The sequence below is a fragment of the Choristoneura fumiferana genome, chromosome 5, assembly GCF_025370935.1.
Source record: "Choristoneura fumiferana chromosome 5, NRCan_CFum_1, whole genome shotgun sequence".
Classification (NCBI taxonomy): domain Eukaryota; kingdom Metazoa; phylum Arthropoda; class Insecta; order Lepidoptera; family Tortricidae; genus Choristoneura; species Choristoneura fumiferana.
Genome location: NC_133476.1, coordinates 8922902 through 8944890, shown reverse-complemented (window position 1 = coordinate 8944890; position 21989 = coordinate 8922902). Strand labels below are relative to the sequence as shown.

The 21989-nt window shown below is 36.2% G+C and overlaps 1 long non-coding RNA gene across 1 annotated transcript; it reads right to left on the bottom strand.

Moving 5' to 3' along the window:
- Positions 1 to 403: 403 nt before the first annotated feature.
- Positions 404 to 4229, bottom strand: LOC141427796 (uncharacterized). Its single transcript, XR_012451361.1, has 3 exons — positions 4162 to 4229; positions 1461 to 1670; positions 404 to 611 (listed from the first exon to the last, which is right to left on the bottom strand). It is a non-coding gene; the product is annotated as an uncharacterized lncRNA (long non-coding RNA).
- Between the last annotated feature and the right edge of the window lie 17760 nt (positions 4230 to 21989).

Genomic DNA, 21989 nt, shown 5'->3' with positions numbered 1-21989 from the left:
TAAAGGTGTCGGCAGGTTATCATGTATTAAGCATGTCAAACACAAGGAAATTTATCTTATATACGTTAAAAAGACACCATCACTACTCTCTAACATACTGGTAGTATATCTAACACTTGCCACTAAATACCATACCTCTCCGATACCGAGAATCTCTCATGTCAATTTAGTTCCTGAGAACTGTGACGCTGAGTGACTCGTGGTGTTACTATAGCGAAGGCCACAAATGCTTTTAATAGACATGTGTCTACGGCATACATTTCTAATGCTCTCGCATAATATAGACCTATATATTTGACATTTCGGAGTTCATAAATAATTCAGACGCTGTTTGAATCAAGTAGCAACGGATGTCTTTCAATATAAAGATTCCAAACTTAATGGTCCAAACTTTGGCCTTTATTATGAAACTACACGCATATTTCTAAATAAGAGCTTAAAACGAATATTAAATTCTATTTTAACAGACGCCATGCGCGTTCAAGTGGAAATGGGCACGGAGAACCGATGGCCGTTGGGGACGAAAAGTTCTCAAGTTCAAATGGAGACTGTAGATCGGCAAGCGCAGGTTAGGACGGTCCCCAACAATGTGGACGGATGACCTGGTAAAACTAATAGATTCACGGTGAATGCAGGCCGCTCCCAAATGAAGCAACTGGAGGTCTACCTAGGGGCTAATATGATGACGATAATGTTTGGTCGTTATAATAAAATATATGTCACCACTTTAATCAAATATCAGATATTTTGGCCATATCTAAGATATACTTTAAAGTATTTGTGATAAAGGCAGTCATTGCGTCTGGCTGTATCAATGAGTCAAGTAAGCTCGAAATGTCATCCCTAGAACTACTACTAGGAAATTGCCCTTGAAAGAATGAACAGTTTGACAGTTCATACTGCAGTGAAAAACTGTATTATGAATCGTGAATTTCCCGGCGGTGACCGGGCTGGTCAGTGATCGTCCGCTAATTGAGGGATCCGTCCTGGGCGAGCTCACGTTTAAGCAGCACGCAGTACACAGAAGAGTGCAGCATGACTACATATGCTGCTCTCTTATGGCAAAATCAATATCGTAAAAAACCGCTTTAAATTATATAATTATGTAGCTTTAACGTTCTGTATTAGATGGCAGATACTGCAGCAGATGCATCAGATTTACTCCATCAAATGCCTTTTACCTTAAGAGGGCAGTATTTTAAAGGATATTGTAACGGATAACTCACGTCTTAAATCGAGTTTAGCTCGACATGTTTCGGGCTAATTTGTAGCCCTTCTTCCTAGGAGCAACGCGACTCGGCGGCTGCCGCAACACGCGCACTGCGACCTACCGCACTGCTCGCACGACTACTCGACGAAACTCAGTAGTTACAATATCATTTAATATGAGTGAGTCTCAGGGCAGTATGAGACGCGTTTGTATAAATAAACTGTGTAAATATCTTAAGTTAGGTACTTACAGCGCTGACTACGCGACCCAAAATGGATTGGCCTCCAACACAATTTGTCGCGTGTATTCCGTTAGCGGGTGTCAGTCGGGCAACTGCCTCCCTCATTTTTAACCCTCCACGCAGGACGGTGTGTTAAAAGTTTGACGCCAATATCTGTCTGTCTGTCTGTGGCATCGTAGCTCTCAGGTGGATCGCCCGATTTCGATAAGGTTGCTTAACCTGAAAGCGAGTTTCTTTGCTGTGTTTCTTTCTTAGTTAAATTTGATAAAAATGGCTTCAGCTATTTTTGAGATATTAAACTTACAGTAAAAATAAAAATCAACAAAATAATTTAAAAATTAAAATCACAATGTCGGGGGCCTTGTATTTTTTAAAGTTGATTAGGTTATTATTGGACTTGCCGACCGGCGGGGACACGCCCTGCTGTTATAGCTACTTACTACTTTTTTTCTGTCTTGGATACGAGTATAAAGAAGAAGACGAAGAAGTTTTGCTTACTCATCATCAGCCTGCAACTTCAAGTAAACTAACGGGAAGTTATTTTGGAATTATGGCAAGAATTGTATAAAAGCAGGGATTAATGTGTCAGTTTCATATTTAATTTATAATTGTATCTTTTGCGCCGTAAACGTTCTGGCGGCACAGGAATGGTCAGTGATTGTCCGCTAATTGAGGAATCTGTCCCGGGCGAAATCGTATTTAAGCAGAGCGCGTAGTCCACAGAAGAGAGCAGCAGAGCAATGAAATAGTCGCGCCAGTAAGAAAACTGAAAATTATAAATGGGCGTCTAAATTACATTTACATGTTTTTTAAATCCCGCTAAAGGGTCATTATTCGAGCATTTAATCCGTATGATTTTCGTGGGCACGTTTTTGTTGACATGGTAACAGATTCTGTACAAGATTCTAGGTTATCTAGTAGAAGGGGGACGTATCTGAATGTAGAAAATTTATAGGAATAAGAATAAGAATCATTTATTTGGTATTAATATATCTAAAGTTAAAAAGTCGACGTTCAAAATATCGAAAGTAGGTTAGGTTCGATATTTTGACCGTCGATATTTTAATTATCGGTATTTAAATTTTCGATATTCAGATACGTGCCCAGTAGCAGCACAGGTCGTTTAAAAAATAATTAAAAATGTCATCAAATTCTACAGGCCATTCATATAAAAATGTGACCACGTAAATGAGGTCATGGACTAAGTAATAATAAAACCTAATGTAACACCTTTTACAATTGTGTACATTACGAGTACTTTACAATGAATAAATAAATAAATAATCTTATTATCCCCGCCTCGGTTTGCCTTGCCGCCAGAGACAGTCAAGCAATTCACCCCCCATGTGGCTGAGTGTAGTATGGTAAATGAACGACCTGTAATTGTCGACCTGGAATTAACGACAGAATATCCGACCTGATAATCGGTGCCCTTATGGCGAACCATTATGAAGACATGAATTATCGGGTCAATAAATACTCGGTCATACATTAAGCTACCCGCCATGTGGATGCATGCGGCAGACAAGCCGTCCGCGCTGACCTTTCTTACTGCTGGATCAAGTTTTACTATGGAAGTGGCACAAAGTGAAGCGTAACAGTAGCTACAAAGTACATGCCTTGTACTACGAAATTCAAAATTCGAACTTCGTTAATGCCATCTCCTCGCGATAGTACGAGAGTGAGGGGGACGGTACGATATGAACTTCGATTTTCGAATATCGGAGTAGCTCCCAGTACGGTAGGTTGATTAAAAGGCCCTATCCTTAGGTACAGACGAAACCACTCGACCGGAACGATTTCACACCGAACGGTAATCCGTTTACCATATCCACATGGCTAGCACAGATGGCCGCCACCTGCTTTGTCGTTAACTGCGTCTCTTTCTGACTAGAACGATGCGAACGAGATGCATTGATAGACGAATAAGAAATGGCGAATTCGTTGTATCCATCGTTTAACAAGCGATCGTATGTGGTGCATTGTAGCATATGAATCTATATTTATTAGGTACTGTAGTACCTGTGCTTATTTATAGTGTGAGTAAATAAACTATATTGGTGTTTAAATGTTAATAGCTTAGTTTATGGATTCTTTTAGAACATATTGTTGGTGGACGGTTTCAGAAAAGTAGTCGTAATGACTTTTTTTAGATTTGTATGAAATTTCGTTTTACTACCTACTCAAAATTAGCAGCACTTTCGATTTTAAAAAAATCAGTATATTTTACATTTTATTATGTGTCTTTTTACCTAAGAAGGGAGGTTTGTCTGCCTGCACGCACTCACCTCCATTCTATCTATAAACCCGTACTCTTCGACTTAAGAAGGCATTAATAAACTACTCTTTAATCGAGTTTCACGTTTCCTTAACGCCCTCAACAATCAATTGGCTTAAGCTAAACTTATTATGCATTTATTTAATTTCGTTAGTCCGTATAAAATCCTTCGTTTTAATTTAAATACGGTACAAAATGAATTCCATCATGCTGCAACGACTCGAGTCAGTCCTAAGATTCTCGTGAATATTCAAGCTGAATCCAGCTCTGGATCCTTTTCGTTAATTGAGATAAATCCGGTAAACGGAGATGACCTGTATACCTATATACACCAGTATACTCGCTTGGTGCACTGGTAATTAATCTGTTTGCATAATACATTATACTCGCTACCTATTTACGCTATATAGAAATTGAGAATAGGTACATTACTTTACAAGTTCACTGTACTGCTTCAAATGAAGAGAGACATTATTCTTACTCACTTATTTAACTCAAAAATACTAGTTACCTACTACAACTTTACTAGAAGTATTTTTCACTTATATTCTTATTCGTACTTTCTTCCTTACTAATATTATAAATGCGAAAGTAACACTGTGTATATGCCTGTCTGTCTATCTATCTATTACCCGTTCAAGCTTAAACAGCTGAAACGATTTATCTGAAATTTGGTATGGAGATAGGAGAGAGTATAGTTTGGATAAGGGGATATAAGATCTTAGGAAAAACATAGCATAGTCATCATCCCGGAAATATTGTTCAGTTACCGTATGACAGGGATAAACGAATTCTTCGCAGATTAAGCCGCGGGCACCAGTTAGTTGTTTCATATATTTTTATTGCTTAGTTATTTGAAAACTACATTAAAACGATGCGATAACATTTCTAACTTCATTGCCAGATTTAATCTTAGTTTAATGCTTGACTAGCAAATATTACCTACCCATACGCAAAAAATAACTGGTGCTTAAAATTAAACTAAAAAAATAAGCACAATACGTGTCCAATATAAGTTGCTGATAGAAGATAATGGCGTTTTATATTCTAAACAAGTTTTAAGTTGCCACGGGTTCAACTGTCTCTACTGACGCCAGTGTTTTTACCACCCATTAATATGCCCTGGTAAACCTCTTTTATTTATTTATCTAGTATAGCTTATTGTAAAGAAGAGCACGTTTGTCAGAAAACGAGATTTCTACTCCAAGAAATCTGCCAAATATATAAACTGTAAAACCTGTCAAAAATTCTGAACTTAAACAAAAATAATCTGATGTATATGTACCTAAGTATATACAATGTGATGTATAAGTAGTTTCGAAAATCCGGCATGTAACATTATCATATCAATCTATGTTTACACTGTTTTACCACCACGCACCTTTTGACCTTTACCAAACTGCCTGTTCAGGTAACAACTTTCCCCTGTAAGGGTATTAGAAATATTCCCTTAGTATTTGAATATTACATTTTATGGCCAAGCAAGAAACTCCAAGTGGGTGCGAAGTGCGCCGATTGACTTTTATTTGTTCGCGTGGGTGTTAAAATTTGTAGGCGGATATTAAATTGACAAAGGAAATACGGAGCGACATTGTCAACTACACAAGCTGTAAAATGGAGTATAAGAGTTTCCGCTTTAAATTATGAAGTCTGCTTAGCATTGCAAATGCAAATGGCGTCAGAAAATAAGGCATTAATAGTAACGACGGAATTCAAGTCACGTAGGTACACGTACACTTTCCTATTAAAAATTATTTCGTCGCGTGTGGAATACTAATTCAGTAAATTCACTTATAGTGTGTTCAACTATTAGAACGATATACGAATGGCTTCAATAAAATGTGATGGTAAACGTAAGTAGCATGTAACGCCACGTTAACACAACATGTTTCAAGTTTTAGTGCTTCTTTACGAGGTTCTTAGCGGTAAGACTTTTAGATCACTTAATCAAGATTTTTTTCTCAAGACTTAAATATTACTTTTGGATGATTATAGCATAATCAAAACTGGTTGCTTAAAAGTATTTTTGATCTACATAGTGATGTGACATATTGAAAGAGTAGAATATAAAAAGTAGGATAGCCGAAAGAAAACAAAGAGATTTATGTCTTAACATTTGCTTATGATGCACTGGTCTGTCTCGTATCAGTGTTTTTTTTATTATACATTGGGTAATTCCTTAACACACCTCGAAAGTAGTAAAAATATAGATATGTACCTATTTTTACAGAGCTATAGCTCGTATTTTTTTTTAATTTCTAAATGGTGCAGCAACAATGATACTTCTACAGATTTAATTTAAAAAATCGACCTCTTGGGCCATTAACAAGTGAAACCGACCAGTTTTTATAAAGAGCGGTATCTAATAGCCTTCATAAGAACATCAACCCAAAGAAACCATGCACCATCAATCAGCACTCCTTAAATAAGCACAACTTTGGCGAATCTCAAGCGAGAGTTTATCCTGGGATCAGAACATCAGACGTCATAATCTGGAGTCACGCAGATTTATTCGGGGAATAATTCATGCACGACGAAAAAACCACATAGCGTTTTGTCTACAACAAAGTGTTTCATTTGTCTTCTGAACACCGAGTTAAGTACGGTACGCAAAAAAGTTGTGCGTTTACATTTTATTTATACATTCGAGGATAGGTAAAGGTAAAAGGTATCATGGTAAGGTATATCATGTGCTAAGATTATACACGAAAGTAACTAACATATTAAAGAGTAGCGCAGAGTAGCGTAGGAGTATTGAAGAGTAAATTTTATATTTTTTTGCGGTACAGTCGATCACATCCCATTATCTGACAAAATATCAACGAAACATTTACATTTTTGTCGGACATTTTAGTCTTAAATACTGTTTTTCATTTAAGTTTTTCACCCTTAATGCGAGATACAAAATAAATACCATGGTCACTCCGATGTGCTTTTTGGCAGCAAGATTATAATTTAACTACGTTTAAGCTAAGCACATAATTTTGTCGTCGGTCCTGATAGATTCAACGACGTCAGCGTTATTTTCATTCTTAATGTTATCCATTCATTTCACAATTTACTTAATCAATTCTTATTCAATGAAGACAAAATGTTACTACAGGCAGGCCCTGTTTCTTTTTTTATTTTATGTTTCTATCCAGACGATAATCTAAAATAGTAATTTTTCTAAAAATTTAATAAATGAAGGGTCCACGGAAAGAACTTGTCTAGTCACCTAAGCTACTTTTTGAGTTATAGCTGTTTCAAAGATAGTCATCACGAACAATTACCATGGTTACAATTTCTTTAAAAGTTAACATCATCATTCTCTACATTTTGAGATTAAAATCTATCCTACTTGTTCTTTCCATGGACCCTTTGAATTATCTTTTAAGCTATGTTGGCTGAAGAATTTCAGGCACTGCCAATAAGCTTAAAATGATAATGACACGAGATTTTTAGAACCCCTCAACAATCCCTGTTCGCGATGGTACATAAGTAGCTTTCTCTGCGTACCGTACCTGAGCGAGCTTAAGTCATAAACTTTGATCCCACGCGCGCGGGCGCCGGGCAGCACGTCTGCGAGATAAGTGAGCCCTTCCCTAGACTTATTGCCTACATTTGCCAAATAATCACCAGGCCGCACCATCCAGCAGACATTGCCCAGTTTGCGGCACGCGTTTCGCTCTAGGTCACTTGTTAATAATACACACCCTCGCGACTTCGCGTGATATTAATTAACTCATCCGATCTATTCGGACACTAACACCACTGCAGCAGCTATAAGTAGTACACCATTACTTGTCACCAAATAATAACCGCTCAACGTCACTTGAAGTTTCAAATGCGTTTATTAGTATCTATGTGAATTTTTAATAATGTAGATATACTTACTGCTTAACAAAGAGGCTAAATTTGGGTTTGCTTTTTATTTATGTCAGTATCTAATGTTCTAATTGAGTAACACTGACATTATATTTGATTTACAATGAAGGAAAACGTTTTGAGGAAACCTGCGTAACCTGCAAAGAAATTCAACTGCACGAGTAGTGTAAAGTTCCCAATCCTACAAGGACCCGCGTCGAAACTACTGCTCACGCCCACTCATTCTGAGAGAAAGCCTGTGCCCTGCAGTGTGACGTAAAACGACATATTTAAAGACATTAAATAGTCACTGCAAACTAATAATTATAATGCACCCACGTCTCGCCATTGCTGCAACTTAGCTTTCGAGCAGTAGCATCTTAGAAGTTGCCTTCCACTTAACGACTATCGACTACACTACTCAAGTTATAAGAGCACTCAAATAATATGCAGTCCGCCCCAAAATTAACAGGAAGATCTATTAAATTCCCTGCTTAGAATTTGGAATACACAAACACTACGAATTTAAATTGTATAACAAGATAGCTTTAGTTGCCGTAGCCACTGTTATTGTATTATTCGAAATGAGTTTCACTGAAATTCCTGAATTCGTAAATGTTGTTTCTTATTACCATTTAAATTACATCAACATTGTTATGTCTTTGCTTTAACGAAGAACATTTTTTACATCTTATTTATTTAAAAAGCTACTTCGCTGGAAAAAGGTATTCAGTTGCTTTATCATGAATACGGTATTTGACAAATCCTGAATTTGCCATGTCTTAATATTATTATGAAAATATAGAAATACAGACAGTGTTTAGCGAAGAGAAAACTTAAATCGGTTGAAAATTGGATTTATAGTGATTTTTTGAAAAATCTATATACCTGTCTCTTTCTCAAACGCTTTTCTCTATGCAGCAAGTACGGCGCTACTAGCGTGTGAAGTCACACGCTAGTATGTCTTTCTCTGCCTAATCTTGAATTTCAAAGCTTTATAACTTTGTCATTTGTAAAGGTAGTTTAAAAATTGTTTCTCTATTCGATAACAGGCATTGTGTAATTTTAATTTATAAAACATATACAAAATAGTCAAATACCGTATTGCTTTCTGTCATTTTTGCTCGTAGGTCGGGGCAGGAGTTTTCTGGTTTTGATCGGCGTTAATAAAAATGATCTAACATTAACCATCTAAATCCATATCCATACTTAATATTATAAATGCGAAAATGTGTGTGTGTTTGTATGTTTGTGTGTCTGTATGTTTGTCCGTCTGTATGTTTGTCCGTCTTTCACGTCGAAACGGAGCGACGGATCGACGTGATTTTTGGCATAGAGATCATTTATGGGCCAGAGAGTGACTTAAGCTACTTTTTATCCCGGAAAAATGCACAGTTTTCGAGGGAACAGCGCGCGATAACCGAATTCCACGCGGGCTAGTAAGATATGTATATAGATATACATGTGGTAGTTACGAGGGTTGACGATCTATTGATATACCTATATGTAACTTTCGCCCCTCTGAATTCTAACGTTGTTTCTTAGAAAGAATTAAACAATAGGTACTCTCAATTCTAGTCTAATTAATGGTTGCTGACCTATGTATTCGGGAACTCTACACGCGCGTTTCTAAAGCCTTTTCAAACAAATAAATACGTACTTATAAATATACCAACAAGCAAATTTATATACACACTGCCTCCACCCGAACACACTGAATTATAATTGTTGAGTCTAAGGCAGCACCTCACGTACGCGGAGTAGTTAGTTCACGATAAACTCTGCCCAAACTTCTATTGAACTAAGTTCTTTGCTTAGTTAACCTCAATTTAACATTGTGTGCCGTCTATGTTAGAAGCATTTCGTTGGGTAATTAGTTTTTGAGTAAAATGTTGATTGGCGAAGATGGATTTGTTATTTGGCACTTTAAAACCAAGATTGAGAAAAATTACAATATGAATAGTTTGAGACTTAGCAGACAGAGACCCTGTCTGTGGTTGATAGAGGTCCTGGGTTTATCACCGTTCATATTTTTTAGTAGCTTACCTATGCAATATTCAATTTAAGCCATATTAGCCATATTATTTTCTTTTTCTATTCAATTACTTGCGAACAACTTGATTGTGTTGTTTGTAACCTAACCACGCTACTGACAGACAAGAGATACCAGTCTTATATTCAAACCAAATCACTGTTACCTGAACCGCTTATCGTATACCACAATAACATAGACAATTGTTGAACTAGTGTTGAACACAATAAGAACTAATTAACTTAAACAAATATAATCGTCAAATATTTCAGAGCACTTCATCCAACTGAGTTGATGTTTATAAATCTAGACTTAATTAATTATTGTAAATTGAGGAAGATGAGCTAGTTACACTAATAATAAATACTCGTAATATACCTATTTTTAATCCTCGACGCAAAAAGAGGGGCGTTATAAGTTTGACCGCTCCGTGTGTCTATGTGTCTGTCTGTGGCACTGTAGCTCTTAAACGGGTGGACCGATTTGAATGTTTTTTTTATTTGAAAGCAGGTTTTTTAGCGATGGTTCTTAGACATGTTTTATCAAAATCGGTTCAGCTGTTTTTGAGATATTGAACTTTGAAGTGACAAAATCAACTTTTTGTTGGTTAGGTTATTTATGATTAATTCCATTTATTGACTAAAGAAGCCGCTTAATTTTAGATATTATGTGATCAATATAGTTTTACCAATGTGTGTATTTAGTTCATTTCCACTACTTTTATCAGTTTGTTTTATGCAGTACGGTCCAGGCCAAGAAGTTTATTCAACGCTTTGTCTTTGAGGTATGATCGTCAAATATGACACAAACAAATACTTCAAACAAACATCACCAAAACTAATATTTATTCCAATTATTCTAACAAAGATTGACAACTGAAAAGATTTCCCAGAGCAGCAAATGTAATTGTTAACTTATTTAATTTAATTACAAAAGGATAGATGGCGGTGTAGCGCGAGGGTGAATAAAGAAGGTTGTTCATTTATTCGGGACACGCGCGTTTGCAGTTTGTAGTTGGGTCTGTTTGAACATGGCGACGGGATGTTTAAACAGTAGCGTGGTCATTAGAGAAAATAACCGCTGGAAATTAATCACGAATGCCGTAAGTAACGTGTTTTGTTGCTCAACGGGTCTTTTTGAATTGATAAAATTATAAGTACTAAACTAAATTGACTTGGCTGAGTAAGTATTTCAAATAAGTTAATTTAGTCGTCTATTATCCCATTTGGATAGATTGGGCGTGATTGTCGTCTAACGCATATATTTTATACATCAAAGAGCCAATAATTTGTTTATTTTTAAAGTATAAATTAATTAAAGTTGATGATTGTATAATTATGAGAGATGTGTTTTTTTAATGTAGAGACAACCTTCGAGATTTGTGGCTAGGTAACAGCAGTCACAAATTCCTTATCACAGATGTCTCTGTCGTAACCCATACCTTTCCTTAGGTACCATTTGTGTGAAGGTTTTGTTTTACATGACTGCAAGAATGTAACAAATTATAGTATAGTATGTACTTTTATGTACATATGTAAATACTCATACCATATAACGTACATACACAAATACATTTATGTACTTACTTGCGTTTCTATCTCTTTCGAAGAAAGCAAAATGTAGTGCAATACGTTAAGGGCAACTCCTATCATAGATTTTTTTCGTTTCCTTTTTCAAAATCCGTGTATAAGCGTTGAATGTATACAATATATACGCATTAATAGGTACTCTTATTATGCAAGTTAACGTATGTAACAAACAGATTCCACAAAAATAAAGCTTAAAATATATTTTTTTCCTTCCAGATTGAATATTTATATTTGTACCAAGTTTCAAGTCAATCTGATCGCTAAAAGTGAATATCATTCGACTTGCAAAATTAAAGATGAATGACTATGATTATTGTTTTACCTACTCAATCTACATTGGGTGTACAAAATAAGTGATTTTATAATTCGTAATAAAATTGCCTATAATACTCGTAATAGTTATCGTTTAATATTTCGGATTTATTTTTTTCTAAAGAGACTTTTCTGTTCTAATCTCTGGCACACCTATACAAACAGACGGTCGGTATTAGCAGCTGCTGACGCGACGGCCGCAGTATTTAATCAACGGATCATGGCTTCGTTAGTATCAAGTACAATTATCACCGTCATGTCAATCTTCTTGTAAACTTAAGGGGAAATCGGACTGATTCCCAGAACGCTGCAAACGTTAGTGTTCAATTCTAGCGTTGAATATAACATTTATAATGTACTTATGGTAATGTTTTACTGCATAAAAATAAAGACATAAGTACTTAAATTAAATTTAATTTTGATTTGATCATCATCATCAGCCAGAAGACGTCCACTGTTTAACAAAGGTCTCCCCCTTAGAATGCCGCAATGAACGACAACTCGCCACTTGCATCCACTGAATGCATTTGCGTTTGTGCATTTGATTTGACATTAAGTATTAAAGCGTCTTTGAAAGATGGTGTTACTACGTGAACGACTGTATCAGTACCTAAGTAATAAATAGTCAAACTTATTTTTAAAACAATTACTTACTCGAATCGTATTGTGACTTATAATGCGTTCAAAAACTGGAAATTTTGACCAGCATAAAGTTATAAGTTATAAGCAGTTTTGTTGGAATAAATTTCTTATCTGTAAAAATTATAAGTATTTTTAATAACTGTCAAGATGACATTTTATTCGAAACGAACAATTTTGGCACGTCATTTGATTTTGCGTCAGAAAAGTTTTTATTTATTGAATCAGGCGTTACTTTGAAGAGGGCCATGAACTAATTAAAAAATTAATTGAGCAAATTAATTGTTTTAGTTTTAATTTACCTACCGCCATTTTTAATGTTCTGTTTGTCTTGTTGTAAAGATTAGTTTGTTTTGTTTATAATGTTTGTGAAGATAAAGCAGTGTATGTTACTGTACCATCCAAATAAGTGGTCTAACAATTTTTAAACAAGTTCCTATCAAATTAATAGGTATGTTGCTAAAGTCGAACTTTCAAGTTGACAGACACGTCTATTGGCATTATCGTTTTATGACATGCAAACGATTTTCAACTTTAGGGTGGTAGACCATATATTTGGCTGATGGTACATAATTACGCATTAACAAACCTTACAAACCTTCTGAAATGTTATTATGATACTCGCCTGTCGGATTGTTTCAAAAACCCTCACTCGTATTTTATTTAATGCTTCTCATTATGAAACAATCACGTAAACTACTAAGTAATTTGCGATTCTTCATAAGAAAAACGATAAGTGGTATTATATTGGACTGGTTGTTGGTTTGCTATACTTAGTAAAAAAATACCGCTAAGCATTTTCAACAACAACGCTCAGCACGGACTTTTAAATTCGACAAACGCTTCCAAATGGTTTTTCGAGTAACACGTGCTGTGGTGAAAATGGCAATTTTACTGGACGAAAAACAAACGGGTTTTAAAGAAAATCCCACTCGTTACATCCGAGTATTTCCAGTTTTCTACCATTTCCACCAAGTTGTTCTAGGTAATGTAGTAGAGGCTGAATAAGAGTTATTTCTTAGTCCATAGAGAGTTCCGTTGGTTTAGAGAAAAATATTTTAAATTCCGGTCATGTTCTGCTGAGTAGGGTGTTACGGAAATGATCTTGTGAATTATATTTTTCGAGCCCATACAAGAAGAGTAAGATATATTTTTCAGTTATTTGAGGATTATAACAGACATGTGAAAGTTTTGCTAGTGAAGATCCCTTAAAGGGATGAGTGCGCCTGTTTACATGTTTGTCAATTATGCTTCTTTCTTTGTTTTTGTACAATTAAATGTTTAAATACATACAACCAATCTAAAAACCATCTTTAGTAAAGTTTTTACCATAGGTGATTTATAATATTAATACATTTATGTTAATAGTGCGAAATATTCAAATACTATTACAAGTAGGTGATTACCAAGTAGGTACTTACTTACTTTTACTGCCATATTTATACCACTATTATAAAAAAAAAACATTTATTTCGGGCAATATTGGACAATAAATACCCTACAGACCTCCGGACCTCCGGAGTACAAGTAAGTACGTAAGTCTTTCCGCCAGAAGGCAGTACTCGCAATAGTCCCCATCAGCAGCCGCGGCACGCGCACCACAAATGAGTTGAAGTGCATGTAGTGGCGCGCCTGCAGGGCTACTACGAAACTCGAAACTTGAAGTTCGTATCGTACCGTCCCTCTCGCTCTCGTATTAAATAGTATAAGTGTCAGAGGGATTTAACTATTATTAAGTTTTGTGACGCCGTTTTTTTAGGGTTTTTTTTTAAACTATCGGAATCGATTGTGCTTTTTATTGTGAGTAGGAAAAACCATACTTTAACCTAAATTAAAAAAAAGAAAGGGTACACTTTTTTTTAAACGCCCATCTAAATATTTGCTTTTCCGGCGGACGTATTCCAGCACATCTACGACTGCGATGGTGCGACACAAAACACTTACAGTACTACCAGAATGTTAATGACAGTCGAATCTGACAATTTTCTTCGTTTTTCTGAAGATTCAAATGAGAAAGAAAAAGAAAATCTACCTCTTGTTTCGAGTTCCAAAGGACATTAGCAAACTAGTGTAAATTAAAGCAAAGCCAACGAGGCGAGATAAATTATGTCATGAGACAGAAAGGGAGCGAAATGGTATTAATGACGTATCAGACAAAGATGAAGTATATCTCGTCTCGTTGGTTTTGCTTTAATAAGATCGCTTTTCCTTTTCATCTCATATGACCCTTCAGGAAAACGAAGAGAACCGACGAGTCCCGAGCAACATTAAAACTCTAGATGTACTGTACAACATACTATATTAGTGATCAGCGTGACTTAAAAAGTACAATCAGCATAAAAAATTACATTGAATGTGATTTTGCAGCAAGAACTTATTCCTTCTTATTTTATAATAAGGAACCCTGAATATGATACAAGTCGTTAGCTAGCATGGTGGCATGAAGTTCAACCGCTGTAAAACGTTCGTCCCACGAAGTGCTTGGCATTTTAGTCTGGAATTTGCAAATCGTGACTCAAAGCTAGATAATAAATTAGATCCGTCGAACGTCGTACTTGGTATTTAGCGGTTTATTCTTGAAGCATAAAGTTTGTGGGACGACTGCGAAACAATTCAGGGTATCTACAACAGGGTGAAGTTTGAGGGGATGTTTTAGCTGATTGGTTGATCTAAAAAAAACGAGTGCTAAAAAAACGTTAACTTAAACTTTTTAATTAGAACTGAAAAACAAGTCCAGTAGTTAATACAAAACTCCGTTAAATAACTTAAAGTTTAACAGCCGCGAGCCGGTCACGATTTTGTATGTTCTAGATCACTTGTTTTTTCTTTTCAATTTTAAGTAAAACAAAAATAGTTCTTATTTTTCACCATGCTACCAGATCTTACGAGTAGATGTTGTGTTTTGTCCAATATTTGGTAGCATAGTGTTACTCTAAAGATGAACTTTGGTTGAGTTCGAAACGCATCACTGTAGTTAGCATGGTAATGATAGTTGGGTTTGTAAGTTCTTACAGTCTGAAGGTGAAGGAACTGCATGCACACATATTTCTTGCATAGGCGCTGGTAAGCAAAATAATTGTTTTAGTTTATTTCATTTATCTCTATCACGCGGAAATTGTGATTCCGAAGATAAAAACCGCCTTATGTCTTACCTACCCCTCAAATAATTACCATATCAATTTTCATCTAATTGTAAGAAAATCGGTTTAGTCTCCTGAGTAGGTATCAAGAATTATGCCATTACTAGATATTACGACAAGTTACTTTCGCATTTACAATATTAGTATGGAAGTATGGGTGGAATCAATTGGTACGTAGATAAGTAGGTAGGTCGTACTTTAACTACTTTTGAGTTATCTTCAAACTTGTGATTTTTTGAAGTATAAACTTGTAATTTACTGAAGTATGAAACTTATACCGTAGGCGACAGGCTAGCAACCTGTCACTATTGTACCATTTTTGCCAAACTTATAACCTAAAATTGCTAAAAGTGGCTCCGAAGCGATAACGTTTCGTGTGCTCTGCCTACCCCATTTGGGAATACAGGGCGTCACAGGCGTGATGTTTGTGTTTTTTTTTTATTCGTCTGGTTGGCAAACGAGCAGGTGGGTCTCCTGATGGTAAGAGATCACCACCGCCCATAAACATCTGCAATACCCCTGGTACTAGGGGTATTGCAGATGCGTTGCCAACCTAGAGGCCTAAGATGGGATACCTCAAGTGCCAGTAATTTCACCGGCAGTCTTACTCTCCACGCCGAAACACAACAGTGCAAGCACTGCTGCTTCACGGCAGGATTAGCGAGCAAGATGGTGTGATGAAAGTAATGAGCTAGTTACAGCTAGTACTGTTGCCCGCGACTCCGTCCGCGTAGAATTCGTTTATCGCTACCCCGCGAACACTATGCAATTTTCCGGGATAAAAACTATTCTATGTCCTTCCCCGGGACTCAAACTATCTGTATACCAATTTTATCTAAACTGATTCAGTGGTTTAGACGTGAAGAGGTAACAAACAAACAGACTTACAAACTTTCGCCTTTATAATATGACATTTGGGCGTAAAGGCACTCTCTATGGCATCTTATACAGTTTTTTTATTCTCAATCGATCTGTATAATCTACGAAATTAAATTCGTTCATAAATGTCCTTTACGACCTGTGTTGTTTTAGTCCCTAAACACAGTTATTTTCAATATTTGGGATATAAAGAACAAAAAAATTACTTTGTATAATCATCAAGGCAGTAAATATAAAGTATGTTAAAAACACCGGTATTAAAGCAACCCATATTTCTACACTCCCTTTATTGCCTCGAAAAATAATTTAGAGATACGGCGTAGAAGCTGTAATTTATTCAAGTGTCCTTTACGACCACCAAATATTTTAACGTTTATTTTGATTTCCTAAGACCGTAGCCTAATATAATCAAAAGTATGGAATAATACGAAGAATAGCCATAGGAAGAAGTTGAACTTTCCCAAAAAAATTTGTGATAATGTGATTTAGACCCTTGTGAACCAAAAGTTTACTAAGTGCGTGTAGCGCACGTATCTCGGTAACTATAAAGTTTGCATCCAATTGGAGTATATTAACAAAAACTACAAGAAATTCTAAGTTCTTATTCTTCTCTTCTTACTCTTCTCTAATTCTAAGTCAATAGAAGACTTTTATGTTACATTAGAAACAACAAAACTATATATTTTTTTTATTTTTTTCCCAGTTTTTTGCTTCTCCTGAAAAGTTGTGTTTTGTGCTTTACGCCCTTTGAGCCCCAATGTATCGATATTAGTGGGAAGTCGCATTTAATATGCCCTCGCACATTATTTACTTTCTGGGGATACCTCTATCCTCAGAAAATAATTGCGTTGGGTTCATTTCAATCACATCTCCGGAATCAGAATTAGGTACCTAGAATCTCCTAGAAAAATTATATAAGGGTTGCTTAAAAATATCCAGCTAATTCTCTACCTAAGTACTTATTATTCTGACTTGACCTTTAACATCAAGTTGCACGCTCTCTAAGACCTCTTTCACTTCATATCGCCGACCTTGTCATCACTTACCATCTGAGATTGGGTCAAGGGCAGATCCGTCGAACATAAAAGAATACTTCAAAAAGGAAGGTATTAATAATATATGCGATAAGTGCGAGGAGAGGTTTGGTATGGTCATACCTTTATAATATAATAATCTGGCATTATAAATGAAGACACCAGAGGATTGATTCAAACCAAATAGCGTTGACCTGCTGGTCGTGCTGTAAACGGTTTTTAAAATAGAACGGATTTTCTGCCAACTACGAACTCAGGACTGTGGGCTCCAACACTGCAGTATAGGTACAAGACAAGGAGAGATAACCACACTATTTTTTCAAGAAACTCGCCGTGAAAATTAGTTTTGTAGTTATGTTTAACCGACAACCACGACAACTTTGTTAATGACAACTCTGAAATTATCGTTTTATGTGTTGATTACCCAACATAAATAAAAAGCAAAATTAAATTAAATTAATTTTATTTCGAGCTTTATACTCATAGAGATGTTAAAAAGATACAATAGTCTAGCTGGGTGCGCGATGACAGCGCCAACTAGCAATTACAATGAGGGCTATCGCGTATGAATTCGCCGCTAGAGGCGCTAGTGTAGGGTGTGGTCTCCGAGATGTCAAATCTCATAGTTTTTGCGTGAGCTACGCGGGTTTATTTATAATTAGAATAATTTTGTGAATATTTTGCATCACCTGAAATTAATTATGGCAATTATGCGTTTACGGGGCAATAAATGTCTGTGTTTTGAGACAGTTTTGTCTTTCGGAAAGTTTTGTCCTCCCTTTTTTCCGAACAAAACGGGACTACGCAACACTGTGGTTCCTTGATATTTTTATGGTACGGTTTTAAGGTGTATTAAATATGATTTTAATCGGCGGCGGACCTACGGCGGACTTTAAAATGACAAATAATTTCAATGAAATATCGTATTACTATTCGATCATGTAAATCTATAGTGTCGATAATAACGTTGACCTTTTTAAGTCCCGTCTAAAATGGCACAATCAATTAATTTCAGGTAGTCCACACGGACTTTCTCATGACTGTCTACACGAGAAATCAGTAAAGATATCATCATGTCAGCCGAAAGACGTCCACTGCTGGACATAGGCCTCTCCCAAGGCTCTCCACTCAGACCGGTCTTGTGCTTAAGTAAAGATATAAATTTAATTTACATTTCATTATATATTGCAGGCGATTATTTAAGAATGTAGTGTCGTTAGTAATGCATACTTTGTGTATTTTCAGTTAAGATAGCCAAATTAATTATAAAAACTGGATTCCGAGCAATCACACACGACATGACGTCGCTTTCCAATCACAAACAACATTAAAAGGAAGACAATTACTTTTGGCTCAACATCTACAAGATGTACGTAAAAAGAAACCAAATGTGTAGATCATAATAAGCCACACCATTGAAACTCGTGTAATTCGTCAAACTTTAGTGAAATCGACGCTATACAAGTTTCTTGCTTGTGGAAATTTATTGAATTTGTGATCACTGTTTTTGCCATTGTTTTTCTTGCAGTTAACTACGCAGCAGTTTTCGTAACGTTATTTATTTTGTCGTAATAATGCACGGATACGTAAATTTCACTAGTAAATAGTGACAGTTGGTCTGCCAAAAGTTCCTTGTTTGGCTACGGCGCGCGCTGCGATTGATTCATGGTTCTCCCACCTCCTACTTCGCACCCAGCGATATGAATTAAATAATAGCAATAGTTAAATTACAATATAAATAACATAAACTTGGCTCATTACAACAATCCCAACACTATTTGTCTAAGTACATTTGTTATTATAAATGAGCCGATAAAATGTAATGAACAACATCAGCATACGGTTGACGAAGTTCCTCTTGTAGCAAAAGAGAAGCGACTTTCTTGCGAATAAAGGATTACTATTATTGTTATTTTTTTTAAACTGACAAGCCAAACAGACAAAATATTACGATTACGAGTACATACCTAGTTCTCAATGAGTTTTCCGTCACAGCAGATGCAGCTAAAACAGATTATTTCGCCCAGATAACAATATTTAATCGCTTGAATCAACAACAGACGCATTTAAACCGACTATTACTCCGTGGGGAAAGCTTTAAATTGCTTTTAGAACATTTTAAATTGCTTTCAGAGTTCACCGAGTTTGCAATCAGCGCAATGAGGGAGCGGAGAAATAATTGTTGAAACACATGATGTCATTCGACGTATCTACCTAAATTACGTTACGTAATTAGAGCAGGTTTACATTAGGGAGCTAAGCTGTGCTTTGCTGGTAACTGGGGACTATTATGACAATTAACAGAAGAGATGGAGTGATGGTAGAAGAAATAGTGCGACTGTTTGAATGCAGGGGGGCTACTACGAATTTTTTTAAATCGAAGTTCGTATCGTACTGTCCCTGTCACTCTCATATTAAGTAATATTAGCGTCAGCTGGACTTCAAGATACGAAGTTCTAATTTTGCACTTCGTAGTACAGGGCCAGTGCTGGACTGGGTGTAGTCGCGGCGGCTCATTCCTCTTAGCAATTAGAAAGATGCGGTAGGTATATTAAAGCAAATCGGCACGCAAAACAGTTTTTAATTAAAAAAGCACATTTTGCGGTTTGGTTGTTTCCAAATGCGGATAAATTAAAATTATATTTTACTGATAATGCGCTTATTCGTAGCTTTGTCTTAAATTTTAATGTAGGTGTTAGTGGGAGTCCTTGTATTTGGCACAAAGCGCTAATTTACAAGCTACGTCAGAACAAAGTATGTATTTAGCGACCAACGACCAATGGTGGTCGCGATGTTTGCGGTTCTCCTGCAAGGCGCCGAGTAGGTACAAGGTATTTAAAGGGTAACCTACCTAAATGTATCCTAAATATGTGAATAAAGTAGTTAGTCTAAACACTGCTGCGAATGTTTTTCAGGACTTTTTAACTTATCACGATAGACGAAATATTTCTTCTAATACCTCGATGTTCAAAGTCTATAAGGTCTTAAGGCTTGAGAGAGAAAGAGAATAATTTATTGAATCAGGCGTTACTTTGCGAAGGTCCAAATAAAACTAAAACATATTGGATGCTCAGAAAAATACATTAGAATTAAAAAAATAAAAACATCGAATAGTATAAAAATTGACTCAGTACATTCTTAATCAAGAACTCCATAAAAACTTTTCGAAGGATGTTCAATCAAACTAAGGAACCATCTGCTGAAATATTCCTAATTGGTTTTAAAGCACCTTGTGTGTTATACGTTAGGCTAGAACAATGTTACGTGTGTGACGTCAAATGACTTTGATTTTGTTTGATGTGCCTTAACGAGCCCAGAGCGTTGCCCCGCCTTTGCTTTGCCCTGCGTTGCGTTCACCCTGTTCCCGGGGTGCGTAGTCTGAACATTAATTATGAAAACAAAGGAAAAATATCAAAGAGGTTGACTCAATGGTTAATGTGCTCGGCTTCCGAGCTCCAATGTTTACCTATTGGAGTGGTAGTTACCTACTTAAAACCTGATTATGCGCCAGAGATTACGAGATTGATATGTCACTGGCGAGAAATTTAAATTGAAGTCACTGTCCTAAATTAAAGAGATCTTATAACTATGTATCTTAGGTAAGTACCTACTCGATCTAATACCTCGGTGATTTGATTGTAGAGGGGCATCACTGTCGTAAATGCACTCGCCTATGAAAAAGATCTTCCGAATAGATCGCAACCAGTCGGGCCGTTCCTGGCTTATAACCCTCTTCGACTTTTTACGTGATGCAATCCATAGTCAAGGTTTTTTTAATCGACAAAACGTAAAAAGTTAAAGCTTATAAAAGAATTTGTAGCCATCTTGTAGTTAAATTCCCGTAACTCCTCGGAATCCCGCTGTCAACGCTGGTTACAACTTTGTAGTTGAACATTTGAATTGATTACGCAAACTCTCTTATTCGATTTACAAATAAGACTGGCTGTAAAATAATTCCCGAGAGAATTTCTTCGTTCTAGCACAGATAAAATACACTACAGAGGCATCCGTGGCCCTATAGATACGAGTACGCTATAGATGGTTTTACTCAACGCTGTCGTGCGTAAATGTCTGAGATGGTCTAATATTGCCCACTGGCCAAGTCGGTTTTTCAGTCTGGGCATAAGAAGAAGTCCACAAGAATATAAAATCTGTCAAGTACTAGTCGGACTCGCGCACTGAGGATTGTGTGTGAATTTGTAGGTATGTCAAAATATTATTCATAGTCTATAACTGCTATTTATTATTACATTACTGCTATCGGCGAGAACCTGTAATTGGTTTGCTGTATTTACTACCCATTTTTTAATTGTATGTATAAACTGTTGGTTCTCTGGAATAATGGTAACTATACCCAGGTGAATAAGTTGTGATATGTAGTATCGAGGAATCGCAGTAAAGTCAACTATATTGTCTCATGAATAACAAACATGGGTTATGTTGTCCTGGGAAAATAAAGTGTGACGATAGAGGTACTTAGGTACTCTTTAAATAGTTCCATAATGGTACGCGGTTTTGTGATTAGTAAGTACCTGGGTGACCGAGCTTTGCTAGGTTAGATCGATTTTTCATCCCCGAAAACCCCTACATACCAAATTTCATCGAAATCGATGGAGCCGTTTTCGAGATCCCCGAAATATATTTATATATATACAAAAATTGGTCGTTTAAAGGTATTAGATAGATAGATTTGTCTGCATTGATATTTACTCTGTGGTTCTAGCTTTCGGGTTGATATTTTAATGGGCTGGTATTTTGTCGTCAGTAACCTGATTGTTCTTACTAATTG